Source organism: Prionailurus viverrinus, chromosome C1, assembly GCF_022837055.1.
Source record: "Prionailurus viverrinus isolate Anna chromosome C1, UM_Priviv_1.0, whole genome shotgun sequence".
In the NCBI taxonomy this organism is placed as follows: Eukaryota; Metazoa; Chordata; class Mammalia; order Carnivora; family Felidae; genus Prionailurus; species Prionailurus viverrinus.
The window spans coordinates 50,906,374-50,926,323 of record NC_062568.1 but is presented as its reverse complement, the minus strand read 5'-3'; the positions used below and the strand labels follow the sequence as shown (position 1 = coordinate 50,926,323).

The window sequence follows — 19,950 nt, the reverse complement described above, 5'->3', positions numbered from 1 at the left end:
AGAGATATACAAATGTAGACTATCGGATCAATGATGAAAAAACAAAATTAAAAACCATTTCAATATCGGTCAATAGAAAAATAAACAAATTATGATCTCTTGTTCTGATAACATACTGTACAACAATTTTAATGAATAAACTAAAGCTACTTGTATTAACATAAACAAATATCAAAAACGTTAAGTAAAACAAATAACCTATAATCTGATATCATCTATACAATACTACTAATATTTAAAAACAATACTAAACACTATGTATGAATCCAAATACGTATCAGAAATATAAAGCATAATGGGTTATAGGGGCGCCTGGGTGGCGCAGTCGGTTAAGCATCCGACTTCAGCCAGGTCACGATCTCGAGGTCTGCGAGTTCGAGCCCCGCGTCAGGCTCTGGGCTGATGGCTCAGAGCCTGGAGCCTGTTTCTGATTCTGTGTCTCCCTCTCTCTCTGCCCCTCCCCCGTTCATGCTCTGTCTCTCTCTGTCCCAAAAATAAATAAACGTTGGAAAAAAAAATTAAAAAAAAAAAAGAAATATAAAGCATAATGGGAATAATAAACTCTAAATTTATGTAAGTGGTTACCTCTGGGCAGGAAGGGAGGAAATGGCATCAGGGAGAGGTATGGAGGAAGCTTCAACTCTATCAATAGGTTTCTTTCTTTAAAAAAACAAACAAACAAAACTGTGAAGCAAAATAGTACAATGTTAAGATTTTATAAACCTTAAGGGCCTATTTACATCTAAATGTTTTAAGTATTTTATAATAAAAAGTTTAAAACCATTTTTTAAAAAAATTAAGAACTTTGTGCAAGATGATACAGGATTGGAATATGATAAACCAATTAGGAAATTTCAATGATTGAGGCAAGGTAAGAGGACGGTCTGGGTTGACAGAAAGGCAATGAAGGTAAGACAGATATGCTGGAAGTTGAATCTACAGTACTTCCTGATGGACTGGTTGAGGATGGGGGACTAGAGAAAGAAGAGTGGCTCAGTCAGTTAAGCGTCTGACTCTTGATTTCGGCTCAGGTCATGATCTCACGATTCATGAGTTCGAGCTCCACATCTGGTTCTGCACTGACAGCATGGAGTCCGCTTGGGATTCTCTCCCTCTCTGCCCTTCTCCTGCTATCTCTCTCCCAAAATAAATAATTAAACATTAAAAAATTATTAAGAGTATATCTCAGGTTTTAATTTGAGAATCTATGTCACTCATATGTGGAATTTAAGAAATGAAACAGGGGTGCCTGGGAAGCTCAGTCAGTTAAGCATCCAACTCTTGGGGTCGGCGGCAAGATGGCGGCTTAGGAGGACGCTGGGCTCACCGCACGTCCTGCTGATCACTTAGATTCCATCTACATCTGCCTAAATAATCCAGAAAACCGCCAGAGGATTAGCAGAACGGACTCGCCGGAGCCAAACGCAGACGAGAGGCCCACGGAAGAGGGTAGGAAGGGCGGCGAGGCGGTGCGCGCTCCACGGACTGGCGGGAGGGAGCCGGGGCGGAGGGGCGGCTCGCCGGCCAATCACAGCCACCGAGTCTGGCTTGCAAAAGCGGAGGGGCCTGACGGACTGTGTTCCCACAACAAGCGCGACTTAGCGTCTGGGAGGTCATAAGTTAACAGCTCTGCTCGGAAAGCGGGAAGGCTGGAGGACAAAGGGAGGGAGAGCTGCTGAGCCCCCTGACAACAGAGCTCAGTTTGGTGGGGAACAAAGGCGCTCGCCAGCGCCATCTCCCCCGCCCATCCCCCAGCCGAAATCCCAAAGAGAACCTGTTCCTGCCGGGGAACTTGCTCGCTCCGCGCAAACACCCAACTCTGCGCTTCGGCGGAGCCAAACCTCCGGCAGCGGATCTGACTCCCTCCCGCTGCCACAGGGCCCCTCCTGAAGTGGATCACCTAAGGAGAAGCGATCTAAGCCTGCCCCTCCTGCCCCCGAGCACCTTGCCTACCCACCCCAGCTAATACGCCAGATCCCCAGCATCACAAGCCTGGCACGGTGCAAGTAGCCCAGACGAGCCACACCACCCCACAGTGAATCCCGCCCCTAGGAGAGGGGAAGAGAAGGCACACACCAGTCTGACCGTGGCCCCAGCGGTGGGCTGGGGACAGACATCAGGTCTGACTGCGGCCCCGCCCACCAACTCCAGCTATACACCACAGCACAGGGGAAGTGCCCTGCAGGTCCGCACCACTCCAGGGACTATCCAAAATGACCAAGCGGAAGAACTCCCCTCAGAAGAATCTCCAGGAAATAACAACAGCTAATGAGCTGATCAAAAAGGATTTAAATAATATAACAGAAAGTGAATTTAGAATAATAGTCATAAAATTAATCGCTGGGCTTGAAAACAGTATACAGGACAGCAGAGAATCTCTTGCTACAGAGATCAAGGGACTAAGGAACAGTCACGAGGAGCTGAAAAACGCTTTAAACGAAATGCATAACAAAATGGAAACCACCACAGCTCGGCTTGAAGAGGCAGAGGAGAGAATAGGTGAACTAGAAGATAAAGTTATGGAAAAAGAGGAAGCTGAGAAAAAGAGAGATAAAAAAATCCAGGAGTATGAGGGGAAAATTAGAGAATTAAGTGATACACTAAAAAGAAATAATATACGCATAATTGGTATCCCAGAGGAGGAAGAGAGAGGGAAAGGTGCTGAAGGGGTACTTGAAGAAATCATAGCTGAGAACTTCCCTGAACTGGGGAAGGAAAAAGGCATTGAAATCCAAGAGGCGCAGAGAACTCCCTTCAGACGTAACTTGAATCGATCTTCTGCACGACATATCATAGTGAAACTGGCAAAATACAAGGATAAAGAGAAAATTCTGAAAGCAGCAAGGGGTAAACGTGCCCTCACATATAAAGGGAGACCTATAAGACTCGTGACTGATCTCTCTTTTGAAACTTGGCAGGCCAGAAAGAATTGGCACGAGATTTTCAGGGTGCTAGACAGAAAAAATATGCAGCCGAGAATCCTTTATCCAGCAAGTCTGTCATTTAGAATAGAAGGAGAGATAAAGGTCTTCCCAAACAAACAAAAACTGAAGGAATTTGTCACCACTAAACCAGCCCTACAAGAGATCCTAAGGGGGACCCTGTGAGACAAAGTCCCAGAGACATCACTACAAGCATAAAACATACAGACATCACAATGACTCTAAACCCGTATCTTTCTATAATAACACTGAATGTAAATGGATTAAATGCGCCAACCAAAAGACATAGGGTATCAGAATGGATAAAAAAACAAGACCCATCTATTTGCTGTCTACAAGAGACTCATTTTAGACCTGAGGACACCTTTAGATTGAGAGTGAGGGGATGGAGAACTATTTATCATGCGACTGGAAGCCAAAAGAAAGCTGGAGTAGCCATACTTATATCAGACAAACTAGACTTTAAATTAAAGGCTGTAACAAGAGATGAAGAAGGACATTATATAATAGTTACAGGGTCTATCCATCAGGAAGAGCTAACAATTATCAATGTCTATGCACCGAATACCGGAGCCCCCAAATATATAAAACAATTACTCATAAACATAAGCAACCTTATTGATAAGAATGTGGTAATTGCAGGGGACTTTAATACACCACTTACAGAAATGGATAGATCATCTAGACACACGGTCAATAAAGAAACAAGGGCCCTGAATGAGACATTGGATCAGATGGACTTGACAGATATATTTAGAACTCTGCATCCCAAAGCAACAGAATATACTTTCTTCTCGAGTGCACATGGAACATTCTCCAAGATAGATCATATACTGGGTCACAAAACAGCCCTTCATAAGTTTACAAGAATTGAAATTATACCATGCTTACTTTCAGACCACAATGCTATGAAGCTTGAAATCAACCACAGAAAAAAGTCTGGAAAACCTCCAAAAACATGGAGGTTAAAGAACACCCTACTAACGAATGAGTGGGTCAACCAGGCAATTAGAGAAGAAATTAAAAAATATATGGAAACAAATGAAAATGAAAATACAACAATCCAAACGCTTTGGGACGCAGCAAAGGCAGTCCTGAGAGGAAAATACATTGCAATCCAGGCCTATCTCAAGAAACAAGAAAAATCCCAAATACAAAATCTAACAGCACACCTAAAGGAACTAGAAGCAGAACAGCAAAGGCAGCCTAAGCCCAGCAGAAGAAGAGAAATAATAAAGATCAGGGCAGAAATAAACAATATAGAAACTAAAAAAACTGTAGAGCAGATCAACGAAACCAAGAGTTGGTTTTTTGAAAAAATAAACAAAATTGACAAACCTCTAGCCAGGCTTCTCAAAAAGAAAAGGGAGATGACCCAAATAGATAAAATCATGAATGAAAATGGAATGATTACAACCAATCCCTCAGAGATACAAACAATTATCAGGGAATACTATGAAAAATTATAGGCCAACAAACTGGACAACCTGGAAGAAATGGACAAATTCCTGAACAACCACACTCTTCCAAAACTCAATCAGGAGGAAATAGAAAGCTTGAACAGACCCATAACCAGCGAAGAAATTGAATCGGTTATCAAAAATCTCCCAACAAATAAGAGTCCAGGACCAGATGGCTTCCCAGGGGAGTTCTACCAGACGTTTAAAGCAGAGATAATACCTATCCTTCTCAAGCTATTCCAAGAAATAGAAAGGGAAGGAAAGCTTCCAGACTCATTCTATGAAGCCAGTATTACTTTGATTCCTAAACCAGACAGAGACCCAGTAAAAAAAGAGAACTACAGGCCAATATCCCTGATGAATATGGATGCAAAAATTCTCAATAAGGTACTAGCAAATCGAATTCAACGGCATATAAAAAGAATTATTCACCATGATCAAGTGGGATTCATTCCTGGGATGCAGGGCTGGTTCAACATTCGCAAATCAATCAACGTGATACATCACATTAACAAAAAAAAAGAGAAGAACCATATGATCCTGTCAATCGATGCAGAAAAGGCCTTCGACAAAATCCAGCACCCTTTCTTAATAAAAACCCTTGAGAAAGTCGGGATAGAAGGAACATACTTAAAGATCATAAAAGCCATTTATGAAAAGCCCACAGCTAACATCATCCTCAACGGGGAAAAACTGAGAGCTTTTTCCCTGAGATCAGGAACACGACAAGGATGCCCACTCTCACCGCTGCTGTTTAACATAGTGCTGGAAGTTCTAGCATCAGCAATCAGACAACAAAAGGAAATCAAAGGCGTCAAAATTGGCAAAGATGAAGTCAAGCTTTCGCTTTTTGCAGATGACATGATATTATACATGGAAAATCCGATAGACTCCACCAAAAGTCTGCTAGAACTGATACAGGAATTCAGCAAAGTTGCAGGATACAAAATCAATGTACAGAAATCAGTTGCATTCTTATACACTAACAATGAAGCAACAGAAAGACAAATAAAGAAACTGATCCCATTCACAATTGCACCAAGAAGCATAAAATACCTAGGAATAAATCTAACCAAAGATGTAAAGGATCTGTATGCTGAAAATTATAGAAAGCTTATGAAGGAAATTGAAGAAGATTTAAAGAAATGGAAAGACATTCCCTGCTCATGGATTGGAAGAATAAATATTGTCAAAATGTCAATACTACCCAAAGCTATCTACACATTCAATGCAATCCCAATCAAAATTGCACCAGCATTCTTCTCGAAACTAGAACAAGCAATCCTAAAATTCATATGGAACCACAAAAGGCCCCGAATAGCCAAAGGAATTTTGAAGAAGAAGACCAAAGCAGGAGGCATCACAATCCCAGACTTTAGCCTCTACTACAAAGCTGTCATCATCAAGACAGCATGGTATTGGCACCAAAACAGACACATAGACCAATGGAATAGAATAGAAACCCCAGAACTAGACCCACAAACGTATGGCCAACTCATCTTTGACAAAGCAGGAAAGAACATCCAATGGAAAAAAGACAGCCTCTTCAACAAATGGTGCTGGGAGAACTGGACAGCAACATGCAGAAGGTTGAAACTAGACCACTTTCTCACACCATTCACAAAAATAAACTCAAAATGGATAAAGGACCTAAATGTGAGACAGGAAACCATCAAAACCTTAGAGGAGAAAGCAGGAAAAGACCTCTCTGACCTCAGCCGTAGCAATCTCTTACTCGACACATCCCCAAAGGCAAGGGAATTAAAAGCAAAAGTGAATTACTGGGACCTTATGAAGATAAAAAGCTTCTGCACAGCCAAGGAAACAACCAACAAAACTAAAAGGCAACCAACGGAATGGGAAAAGATATTCGCAAATGACATATCGGACAAAGGGCTAGTATCCAAAATCTATAAAGAGCTCACCAAACTCCACACCCGAAAAACAAATAACCCAGTGAAGACATGGGCAGAAAACATGAATAGACACTTCTCTAAAGAAGACATCCGGATGGCCAACAGGCACATGAAAAGATGTTCAGCGTCGCTCCTTATCAGGGAAATACAAATCAAAACCACACTCAGGTATCACCTCACGCCAGTCAGAGTGGCCAAAATGAACAAAGCAGGAGACTATAGATGCTGGAGAGGATGTGGAGAAACGGGAACCCTCTTGCACTGTTGGTGGGAATGCAAATTGGTGCAGCCGCTCTGGAAAGCAGTGTGGAGGTTCCTCAGAAAATTAAAAATAGACCTACCCTATGACCCAGCAATAGCACTGCTAGGAATTTATCCAAGGGATACAGGAGCACTGATGCATAGGGCCACGTGTACCCCAATGTTCATAGCAGCACTCTCAACAATAGCCAAATTATGGAAAGAGCCTAAATGTCCATCAACTGATGAATGGATAAAGAAATTGTGGTTTATATACACAATGGAATATTACGTGGCAATGAGAAAAAATGAAATATGGCCTTTCGTAGCAACGTGGATGGAACTGGAGAGTGTGATGCTAAGTGAAATAAGCCATACAGAGAAAGACAGATACCATATGGTTTCACTCTTATGTGGATCCTGAGAAACTTCACAGGAACCCATGGGGGAGGGGAAGGAAAAAAAAAAAAAAGAGGTTAGAATGGGAGAGAGCCAAAGCATAAGAGACTTAAAAACTGAGAACAAACTGAGGGTTGATGGGGGGTGGGAGGGAGGAGAGGGTGGGTGATGGGTATTGAGGAGGGCACCTTTTGGGATGAGCACTGGGTGTTGTATGGAAACCAATTTGTCAATAAATTTCATAAAAAAAAAAAAATAAAAAAAATAAAAGCCAAAAAAAAAAAAAAAAAAAAAGGCATCCAACTCTTGACTTTGGCTTAGGTCATGATCTCATAGTTTGTGAGATTGAATCCCACTTTAAGATCAGCACAGAGCCTACTTGGAATTCTCTCTCCCTCTCACTCTGCCCTTCTCTCTCTCTCTCTCTCTCTCTCTCTCTCTCTCTCTCTCTCTCTATCAAAATAAATAAATAAATAAAAAAGTATTTAAAAATAAAGAAATGAAACAAATGAACATTGGGGGAAAAAAGAGAGAGGCAAACCATAAAAGAGCCTCTTAACTATAGAGAACTGAGGGTTGCTGGAGGGGGACATGGGCAGGGGATGGGCTAGATGGCTGGTGGGTATTAAGGAGGCACTTGTTGGCACAAAAGCAGACACTCAGATCAATGGAACATAACAGAGAACCAAAAAATGGACCCACAAACGTATGGCCAATAACCTTTGACAAAGCAGGAAAGAATATCCAATGGAATAAAGACAGTCTCTTCAGCAAGTGGTGCTGGGAAAACTGGACAGCGACATGCAGAAGAATGAACCTGGACCACTTTCTTACACCATACACAAAAATAAACTCAAAATGGATGAAAGACCTCAATGTAAGACAGGAAGCCATCAAAGTCCTTGAGAAGAAAGCAGGCAAAAACCTCCTTGACCTTGGCCGCAGCAACTTCTTACTCAACACCATCTCCAGAGGCAAGGGAAACAAAAGCAAAGATGAACTATTGGGACTTCATCAAAATAAAAAGCTTCTGCACAGAGAAGGAAACAATCAGCAAAACTAAAAGGCAGCCGACAGAATGGGAGAAGATATTTGCGAACAACAGATCAGACAAAGGGTTACTATCCAAAATCTATAAAGAACTGAGCAAACTCAACACCCAAAAACCAAATCATCCAGTGAAGAAATGGGCAAAAGACATGAATAGACACTTCTCCAAAGAAGACATCCAGATGGCCAACCGACACATGAAAAAATGCTCAACTTCACTCATCATCAGGGAAATACAAATCAAAACCACAATGAGATACCCCCTCACACCTGTCAGAATGGCTAACATTAACAACTCAGGCGACAACAGATGTTGGCAAAGACCCAGAGAAAGAGAATCTCTTTTGCACTGCCGGTGGGAATGCAAACTGTTGCAGCCACTCTGGAAAACAGTATGGAGGTTCCTCAAAAAACTAAAAATAGAACTACCCTACAACCCAGCTATAAACAATAGCTAAAGCATGGAAAGAGCCCAAATGTCCATCAATGGACAAATGGATAAAGAAGATGTGATATACACATACACACACACACACACACACACACACACACACACACACACACACAAAATGGAGTATTACTCAGCAATCAAAAAGAATGAAATCTTGCCATTTGGAACTACATGGATGGAACTAGAGGGAATTATGCTAAGCAAAATTAGTCAGAGAAAGACAAAAATCATATGACTTCACTCATATGAGGATTTTAAGAGACAAAACAGATGAACATAAGGGAAGGGAAGCAAAAATAATATAAAAACAGGGAGGGGGACAAAACATAAAAGACTCTTAAATATGGAGAACAGAGGGTTACTGGAGGGGTTGTTGGAGGAGGAATGGGCTAAATGGGTAAGGGGCATTAAGGAATCCACTGGTGAAATCATTGTTGCACTATATGCTAACTAATTTGGGTGTAAATTAAAAAAAAGAAAGAAAATAATTTGGACTGTGAATTTTGCAAAAAACTTTTTCAATAAATACCAAGGTAAAGATGTTAAAAATAAAAAAAAAAAAAAGATGGCACTTGTGATGACCACTGGGTATTATATGTGAAGTGATGAATTGTTAAATTCTACTCCTCAAACTAATACTACATTACATGGTAACTACAATGTAAATACAAAAATTGAAAAAATAATTTGAGAAACTGTGGATGGAAGTGCCATTTACTGACATGGAAGAGATTCAGATGAAGGTGAAAGTCTACGAATAAAGAAAGTCAAGAAGATTAATAAATGAGGTTTTCAAGGTTCCACCTCAAATAGAATCAATTCATATTAGGCATTGGTATTTCTTAAATGCTCATAGGTGATTCTCATATGACAACAACTGTCCTAAATGATGAAGAGATTAGTCAGTAGTGAGATCCATAAAATTCATTGATAGGGAGAGCCTTAAGATGGGAAGGAATAGGGAGAGTGACACATATTCTAGTGGTTACATATCAGTGGGGTGGACCCTGTTTGATTGGACTTGAAAATCCACTCTGGAGTAGACATGGCCCATCTGCTCTTATTTTTGGGGTAGTTTGCATTTCTTCACCAAAGTCCAACCCCTAAGACTGAGGGGTGTTTATTATCAAACTATCCAAAGTCACATGAGAACAATAGACAAAGGGATGCTTCAGCATGACCTGGGGCACAAAAGTGTTATAAACCCTCCCACTATCTCTGCAACTCTCTGCACTCATCTGATAAACTTATAACTCGAGGAGAAAAAATAATTATGTTCATACATGTGGTAAATGTTAATTTTCCAATGTAAAAGCTTCAAAGAAAGATTTATTTCATTAAGTTTTAGTGTTTTTTTTAAATAATTCATCTTAAAATATGCTTTGTCCAAGTCTTCATTACAGTACTTATGGGATAATTCTCACAAACTAACTCAAAAACTTGATATAATCCACGTAATGGGAGGTCAGAAGAGCTGATATAATGGCACACTTTCCTAATGTACACTAAACTCTAGATTAATTATCCAATTTTTAAAAAATGAAGAAAGTTGAGCTTAAAACTGAGGTATAAGTTAATTGTAGGAGATGAAGAAAACTATGGAAATAATTATATAAAGAAACATCTTACTCTGCTATTTTACAGGGAAGAAAAGTTTAAAAACAGAAGAGAGCAAAAAATAAATTTCACTTGCCAAGCAATGATCACAAATAAGTGTAGTAGTAGGAAAAACATAGGTCACTGTGGAACGCATAGCTGGAGGCCACATCCAATGTAAGGTCAGAAAAATATCCCAAAGAAAGTGAAATGTTTAAGCTGACACCCAAAGTATCAATGTCTCAGGAAGAGAAAATTGTATCCAAAACCCAAAGGCAGTAGAAAGCTGGAAAGTTTGAGTAACTAAAAGAAGTTGAAGATAGCTCTCAAGGGAAGAGATGGGACAGGAAAGACCAGTTGGAGGTTAACGAAGGGGTGCCTAATGACCAAGTTTAGAATTATAAATTTATCGCAGGAAGGGGAGAGCACTAGAAGGTTTTAAGGTGGGTGGAAGTAGGGATGCCTGGGTGGCTCAGTGGTTTAAGCATCTAACTTCGGCTCAGGTCATGATCTCACGGCTGGTGAGTTCAAGCCCCACGTCTCAAGCCCCACATCTCAAGCCCTACATCGGGCTAGGTGCTGACAGCTGGGAGCCTGAAGCCTGCTTCAGATTCTGTATCTCCCTCTCTCTCTCTGATCCTCCCGTGATCACAGTCCATCTCTCTCTCTCAAGAATAAATAAATATTAAAAAAGATTTTTTTTAAAAAGAAGGTGGGTGGGGGGCGCCTGGGTGGCGCAGTCGGTTAAGCGTCCGACTTCAGCCAGGTCACGATCTCGCACTCCGTGAGTTCGAGCCCCGCGTCAGGCTCTGGGCTGATGGCTCGGAGCCTGGAGCCTGTTTCCGATTCTGTGTCTCCCTCTCTCTCTGCCCCTCCCCCATTCATGCTCTGTCTCTCTCTGTCCCAAAAAATAAATTAAAAAAAAAAAACTTTGAAAAAAAAAATTAAAAAAAAAAAAAAAAAAAAAAAAAAAAAGAAGGTGGGTGGAAGTAATCTAAATGATTCTTCACTTTAGAAATACCACCCTGGCTTACATGTAAAAAAAAAAAAAATGGATTGAAAACAAGAGATCCAGGTGAGAGATAAACCATCTCTGGACTGAGATGGTGGTTAGTGATGGTGAGGGTGATGGGAATGGACTGAGTTGAAAGATATTGAGGAAGTACAATCAACAGGACTAACTGATTAATTTGATGACAGGTTGTTAAAACTAGAGGAGTGAAAAATGACTCCATATATCAGATCCAGATATCTGGGTGAGTGGTGCAGTGATTCATGGAGTGAGAAACATAGGGAGGGAAGGATTCGGAGGTGGGAATATGAGTTCCCCTGTATACGTTCTGTATACATTTTGAGGTTTAGTTGACTATGGGCCACCCACATGGTGGTATCTCCCCCAAAGAAGTGTGAGAGATATAATTATACATATATATATATATATATATATATATATTTTTTTTTTTTTCAGAAAAAGTACTTGGCATGGAAAATAGAGACTTTTTAGGTAAGAATGAGAAACTCTGATCAATTACTTTTAACCTGAAGTCTTCAGAAGTTCACCACACTCACTAAAAAATCTTCACAGAAGTCTAAGGAAGGAGGAAACAAAACCAATAAGAGAAACATTGGGTCTATTTATCACTGAAAATGGCAACTTGAATAGGAAACTAACAAATGCCTCTAGGTCTATAATGAAATATCACATGGAGAATGATGTCCAATTTTTACTCATCTCCCTTAGGACAAAAGAACAAGAAATGATCTACAACAGGAGATATTTCTAATAAATTAAAGTAAGGGCTTCTTTAATAAGGCTGTTAAAATCTGGAATGAGTTTCTTATGATTGTGGTAGACTTTTCTCGCTTCAAGTATTTTTATGTCATAATATCTTTTCTATTTCAAATATTTGAAGTATAAATGCTCTTATAAAAAGAAACACAGGGATCTCCTCAGTGCCTTTTTGTGCAGACTTATTTTTTGCATGTGACAGTCAGCTATGATTTTTAATATTTAAAGAGACAAAATCTTAAGGTCAAAAGCAATTTTTACATTTTAGCAATGGAAGTGAACTGTGCTCGCTACATAGAGAACAGTAATTTGATACATTTCTAACTCGGGATCCTTACAGTTGGAGCCTATTCTGCAAAGTTCCTCAGTTGAATATGATGCCACATAGCACACCCAGAAAATGTGTCCTACCTACAAGACCCACTAAGGCTGTAGAAGGAATGAATTTCTGTAGTCTGAGTTTTCAGGTCCTTGAGAAAAAGAGCTATGCTATGTTCACTGCACTCAAGAATCCCAGCCAGTCCCAAAGACACCTAATTTAGAGACCCATAAGGAGCCTCAAAGGAAAAGGGAGTCCATCCCTTCCTTAAATTTTCTCAGAGAAGTCACTCAAGGCTCTTCAAGGCAGGACCCAGAGCTAAGAATATCCAGGTCTTAGATTCATGACAAGGATGGGTTACATAAGATCTCTTTTATCCGCTCTGTATTTAAGGCTTCTCTCCCCAAAACTTCATAATAAAATTTTCCAGGGCTCACGATTAATTCAAGAACTGGTCTTGACCACCATTTAACCTATAAAGGTGATTGTTTTAACCACAATCTCAATCCTACCTTAGGTTCTTCATAGCCAAAATGATCAAACTCTCCACATGATGGTAATCTTGTTTTCATAACATACATATGAGGAAACATGTAAATGCAAAAAGCCCCTATTAATTCCATGAAATGTTTAATAAAATTTTATCTGACTTATTGTGTACATAAATTATAGAGGAAAGGTGATACAAGATATGTGTGTATATATGGCATTTCTTTCTTCTACAGACACTATTATGTATTCATAGGAATAGAACATTGCTAACATTGGAATCACTTGGGAGCTTTAGGGCTGATGCCCTAGCCCCATTCTGACCAATGAAATCATATGGGTGAGAGAAATCATATGGCTGGACAGAAGATATGACATTGTAAGTCAGGGTTAAGAACCACTAAATTAGATGTCCTTTAATAGATCCAAGGCCTCCAGGGGTCTGAGGGGAATATACTGTAACCATCAACATATTAGATTTATTAGAGTTTTCAGGACAAGTATATTTGTCCTGAAATACACTTTCTCCAGCACCCTACTATCTCACTTTTGCAAAGTTAAGTCCCACAATTCATCTACATCTTTTAAAAATGCCTTATGGAGTTACAATGTAGAGAAGCTAATGGAGATACAAAGTATAAAAGGAAAAATCCATAGAAACTCAAACTGATAGACTGCCAAACTGTCTGAGGCTTTAAAAAATTGCTTTTATTGGTACATCGATTAGTAACACTCATTTAATTCTAATCCATAAAAGCATCTTCTTACATTTGTGACATCATCAACACCACTTATTTTCCAGAAAATTCTTTAAAGGCTAAGCTCTTGAAAATTTTGATTTGTCTCTAAAGATTTCAAATGTACTATTCTGCTTTTCTCCATACCAAGAATGATAATTGTTCTGAATTGATGCAAGGTTTGAGATTATATTGCATAAAAACAAAGCCATGGTAACTGAGAGCTAATGCTTTGGCCCTAATTCAATGCTTGCTGAGAAAAGTACAAAATTTTCACTGTAGTTCTTAATATGTACTCACAGAATGTCATTACTCTACAGTAAACAACAATCTTGTCTCTGAATTCTTTCACAAAATGTCTCTTAGAGTTTTGAATAATACAAAATACTACAAAAAATATGTATGTTTTTGAGGTTTTATTCTTTTATGGACCTTAAGTGGTATGGTGGGTAGTGAAGCAGTTTGTAAATTCATACAGGTCAGCTCTCTTTGGGAAATGTTTAATGGGCACACTTTCATTTGAATTGTCCAAACTTAATTAGTAGTTAACAGATGCCATAAAGAATTTAATATGAGGTTTCAAAACCACTGTTATTATCATTTGAACTACTATTATTCAATGTCATTGTTATTACCAAGTTGCTTGGGAGGTTATCCATTTTAAAGTTTATTTATTTATTTTTTAGTAATCTCCACACCCAACGTGGGGCTCGAACTCATGACCCTGAGACCAAAAGTCACATGCTCTTCTGGCTGACTCAGCCAGGTGCCCAGGAGGTTATCCACTTTAGTTATGTTACTAAACTAAACTTGGTTTGCTGGTGTTATTTCTTTGTTCTTCCCTTCTTAGTTGGCACTTTTCTTTGGCCCTTATTGTAGTCATCATGGCTATTTTTGCTTATCTTTCTTACAATAAATACAAATATATCTCAAGACAAATGACACAGGAAAATGGAAGAGCTACAGCACAGTTGAAACCAAAACTGCAGGTAATGTGGTACAAAAGAAAACGATGAATTCTTAAACTTCTTTAATATCCCTATTACAAATATATTGTGAATGTGCAGATACATTGTAAGTGGAATTAAAATGCAACTCCATGGTCTATAAGCTTTATTGTGTGTAATTAAAATGTCTGAGAAAAGACCAGTACATGAAGAGCAAGCTATGGAAAGAGTGGTTTAGCCAGGGACACCTTCCTTCCTATCACAGAGTGGACATCTAAGAACTGCAGTGAATCAGGGAGGCGAGGCTATAAGGTAGAACCAGGAGGGTCAAGAAGTATGTAAATATGAAGAAGGGATGGTCAGCATAGAGTTGTGGTTCAGACACCACACAGGAACCAGGAATACAGGGAAAGCCAAGGTCAAGACGGTGAGGTATAAAAATCCAGGTCTGGGTCAGGAGTACAAATGTAACAGTGATACAGTAGGAGACCTGGTTTCACCATTTGTTGAAAACGAACAAAGACTACTTCCAACAGAAACCCTCCTGCACTCTTCAAGCCGTGGCCAATTGAGACAGCCTGAAAAGTGGCCCCAGAATGTAACTCATTTGTTAGCAGCTATATCAGTCAGGTCCCAACCTTTCCCATATTTATAGCAAATACTGTAATCTCTAGTAGCATAGCAAATATATATTAATTGCATATTTTATTTAAGTTTTATCATTAATATGTGGAAATTACTGTTTCTTTGACAAAAGTTTAATGTTAAAAAGTAATTGTAAAATTTGCTTTAAAAAGTTCTAAAAATTTTTAAACATTTTAAAAGACATTTTAAAATGAGTGTTTTTTAAAATATTTAAATCATTCTTTCTTGTGAGAACATGATGATAAAAATACAGTGACTACCTGATATTAAAATATACCTCAAAGCTATCATAATTAAAATAGTAAGATAGTGTTCTAAAAACAGAAAATTTAGGAAAGAGAATAGAAAATGTGTATATGTGTGTGTGAATAAATGCATTTAGTTAATAAGAGTAGCATTTCAAATCAATTGGAAAATCAATTGGAAAAGTATAGGCTATTCAATTAGTTAAATGTTTTGAAAAAACTAAATTCTTAAGTCATAAGTCAAAATTAATTTCTGAATAAGAAGTTAAATATACTCATCTTCTGGTGAATTGCAAAAGTAGGACAGATTTACTCAAATCCATCCAAGACACATTTCTTATGTTAATGTGAAATTCTAGGAGAAAAAAATTGAGTATTAATTATCCTAGTCAATATTATGAGAATGCACATATTCTACATATTATCAAGTGAATCTTTTTTTTAATATTTATTTATTTTTGAGAGAGAGTGACAGAGTGTAAGCAGGGGAGGGGCAGAGAGAGAAGGAGACACAGGACCGAAGCAGGCTCCACGCTCTGAGCTGTCAGCACAGAGCCTGACACAGGACCCGAACCCACGAACTGTGAGATCATAACCTGAGCCAAAGTCGGACGCTAAACCAACTGAGCCTCAAGTGAATCTTAAGTTTGCACTCAGAAAAGTTAATGGCCTTATGTTCAGATACCAGCCTTTTCCCCCAAACCGTTAACCAAAGGAAGCAATAAAAGTAAGATCAATTCCCTCAAAAATAAATAAAACATTTTTAAAAATTAAAAAAAAAAGGTGGGGGGGGCGGCCCTGGGTGGCTCAGTTGGTTAAGCATCCGACTTCCGCCCAGGTCACGGTCTCGCAGTTTGTGAGTTTGAGCCCTGCGTCAAGCTCTGTGCTGACAGCTCAGAACCTGGTCGGATTCTGTGTCTCCCTCTCTCTCTGCCCCTCCCCTGCTCATCCTCTGTCTCTCTCTGTCTCAAAAATAAATAAAACATTAAAAGAAAAAATTTTTTAAAAAAGTAAGATCAATTCAATTGCTTTCATTTATTCTATTTCAGTTATAATTCTTATCAAAGGGCAAATGGTCAAAAGCTTTCAGTCAGAATGAACAATGACATGACAAAAAAAACTAAATCATCATTTACTTTACTTGAAAATCATATTAAAACATTTATATTATTTAAAAATTTAAATATCAAAAATAAAATAATAAAAGAGTAGAAGAAATATAACTGAACATTTGTCTGATCTCAGGAAGAGAAAGTCTTCCAATGCATAAGTACAAAAGAAGGAAGCACAAAAGAAAAGATGGATAATTTGATTAATAGAAATTTTAAATTTCAGTACCTGAAAAATAATACAAACAGAATTAAAAGTAGAATAAAGTTGGAAAAATATTTTTAAACGTAGATGGTTGACAAAGTGTTAAATTCTTCACACACAGAATTCTGGCAAATCAATGAGAAAAAAAGCAATAGGTAGGAATAAGAAATTAACAGAAGAAAAATTCTTGATGGGCTATAAATATGTGAAAACTGTCAAATTACAACAACAGTTATAATTTTTTCTATAAAATTGGCAAAGATTAAAAATTTAAGATGTCAAAATACAAGGTACTTTACTGAAAGTTTTCATGAAAAGTCTACTTTTATCATTGCTGGTGAGAATACAAAGTAGTGTAATATACATGGGGGACAATTTGGAAATAAATAACAAAAACCTTTACAATGTTCATACTTTTCAATAGAGTAATTTCATTTCTAGAAATTTATGATAAGGAAAAATTAAAAAGTATCTAAATATTCAATAAGAACTTTATTATATTAAGGTGCATCCACGCTACCACTAAAAAAGTGTTATAGATTATTATTACACATGAGTGCTTTTATTACAACATGAGAAGACGACATGAAGAAAAAAAGTTTATAAAACCAGTACTACTTAGCAGTTACCTCGGGGTGATGGGATTACCATCAAGGACAGCACTGTAGCTTCAAAAGTGCCTTCCAAAAAGATAGAAATCATCATACTAACTGATTGCTAGTAAAATAGATAGGCAAGATACATCAAATGACAGCTATCAAAATGGAAAGGGGTCAATTCTCATAAATAATATAAATATGTGAAAAATAGTATAGCAGTCTTCACTTTTAGCAAGTTATAGTACTAGTCTACCTCGTGCCGTTATTTTTTTAAGCCATTATCATCCTCCCTATAAAATCTGTAACCATAAAAATTCAGCCCAATTGAACTGCTACACAGAATGCCAAAGGGATTTGATATTTTCTGAAAATCCCAGAGAACTAAGAACAAAAGAATCACCAAGATATTGTAGTTGGGCAATGTTCTGATATAGATGGAGTCTTCAACTCTTTTAGACTCTGACCGTCTCCATATTTACTTGTTAAACACTGCAACATCTTTGTGGCACAGGATATATAAAATATAATATATATTATATATAGTACATATAATGCTGAAATTATGTTATATATATATATATATAATTTACATATATAATATACATTATATATATAATGCTAAAAAACATCTTGATTTTCCAAAAGGATAAATATTAGAAACCAAAAAGTTATTAGCCTGATATTGGTTCACAAAACAAAATTCTCAAACTATTAAACTAGTAGATGTTAAGTTTGAAAGAAAATTATAAGAATAAATCTTCCACCCACAGGAGTGTGTTCAACTTTGAAAGTCTAGATTAGAAAAGATGAGGCATCATCCACTGGGAAGAGGACTTAGAAGCAGCATGTCACTATTTCCCAATGACTTCCAGGTGGATCTCAGGGGCTGGTTGGTTCCATATACATTCCATTCCTTCTGTAAGCCACTGTGCCCCTGAAACCCTTTTTTCCCCATCCCTAGGCCAGGCTCTCTATTTCGCTGGTGCTCATTGTAGCTTGGCTACAAATAAACAGCATTGCTGAGAGTACTTGGACCCCCTCCAGAAGTTCTATGGCCATGTGCTCCACAAAACAGTGGGGCATGAATCTCCAGCCCTCCAATATGAGACAAAGAGCCACATATTAAGCTGAAGGTGTCAATATGTGCTTCGGTCTTTCAGGGGTCTGTCTCCATCAGCACAAATCATTCATAGTCTGAATAGACATGGTCGTGGGCTCAGCACTCAGGGTATCTTTTCCTGGATAAAGCACCAACATGCTTTCTAAGAAATGCTTATAAGAAGGAGCCTTCTAGACAGACACACTGGATTTTTGGCAGTCTTGTCCAAGCTATTCCACCTTGGATAGGGTTAGTTAGTCCCTCCAGAAACTGGTGTTGTGCCTTGTTCCAGATATCTCCTTGGCCAGCTGGCAGAACACTGCAATGGCCTTTTTACAAACTAGATCAAGCCCTTGGCAGAGTCAAGCATTTACACTATTCATCATATTTTTAAGGCCTGGGTTTGGCCAGGTTAAAAGATTGGACATAATCAGTTAGCAATCACTCTTATAGAAGCAACAGGGTCAGGAACCATTCTATAACTCTCAACTCACTTCTGTGATGTTTTAATAAAACAAGCAATCAATTTAACCAACTATAGTTCTTTGCCGGTTTAGGATATACATAGGGTGGAACAACAGAAGCAGAAACTACAAAAACCCTGGGTTGCTCAAATCTATAAGACTCCCACATACTCCTTTGGACAGAGCAATAATAAACTTCTGATATTAATGGAAAGTCCAACTTTAAAGCTTCATAGTGTCCCAGTCCCTCTGTTGACTTAAAAAGAAAGAATATCTTGTAAGCATGTTCCCCCACCAAAACTCAGCCACCAACATGTTCATATACAAGCACAACTGATACATCTGGCTACACACTACATCCAACCACAGGACACGTCATACTATTGGTGAAGTTGACATCAAGCATTCAGGAAAACTGACAAAAAGCTAGGTCATCAAGCCAATCAATTTGAAATCACCATGTCTAATCCCTGGTATCATGCAGAACATATCACTTAACCACAATGCACTTTAGTTAGAAAAAATAACATAGAGAAACATAATATTTGAAAATTTAAAATACATTTCTGAACAACTTATCAACCAAAAAAAATCAAAATGGAGGGGTGCCTGGGTGGCTCAGTCGGTTAAGCATCCAACGTCTGACAGTTGGTGAGTTCAAGCCCCGCATCAGGCTCCCTGCTGTCAGTTCAGAGCCTGGAGCCTGCTTTGGATTGTGTCTCCTTCTCTCTCCACCCCTTCCCCACTCGTGCTCTGTCTCTCTCTCTCTCTCTCAAAAAAAAATTGAATAAATGTAAAAAAAAAAAATTATTAAAAAATCAAAATGGATATTATAAACTTTTTATAAAATATTTAAATAACAATATAATGATATAAATATTATGTACCAAACCTGTAGGACACAGTTATAGAGGTTCCTAAAGTTTTAGTCATAAACGTTCACATTAGAAAAGAATGAAAAGTTCAACTTAATGAAGAGAATGTCCCAACACAAGGAATTAGAAAAAAAGAACAGCAAACTAAACTCAAGAAAATGAGAGAAAATAATAAAAATAAGAGAAGTGAACGAAAAAGAAAATAAACATCTAATGAAGAGAGTCAACAAAGGTCAAAAAAAGGAATAAAATATACAAATGTAGAGAAAATAATCAAGGGGGGGAAGAGAAAGGCATTAAAATTTTTTAAATCAGGAATAAAAACAGGTGAAGCTACAGTTGCTATAGAGATTAAACAAATAAAATGTTATAAA

At 38.1% G+C, this 19,950-nt stretch overlaps 1 protein-coding gene across 2 annotated transcripts in view; it reads right to left on the bottom strand.

The window, feature by feature from the left end:
* Nucleotides 1-19,950, bottom strand: part of PDE11A (phosphodiesterase 11A) — a 379,748-nt gene that overhangs the window by 324,053 nt on the left and 35,745 nt on the right. The gene's annotated exons all lie outside the window — the stretch shown is intronic.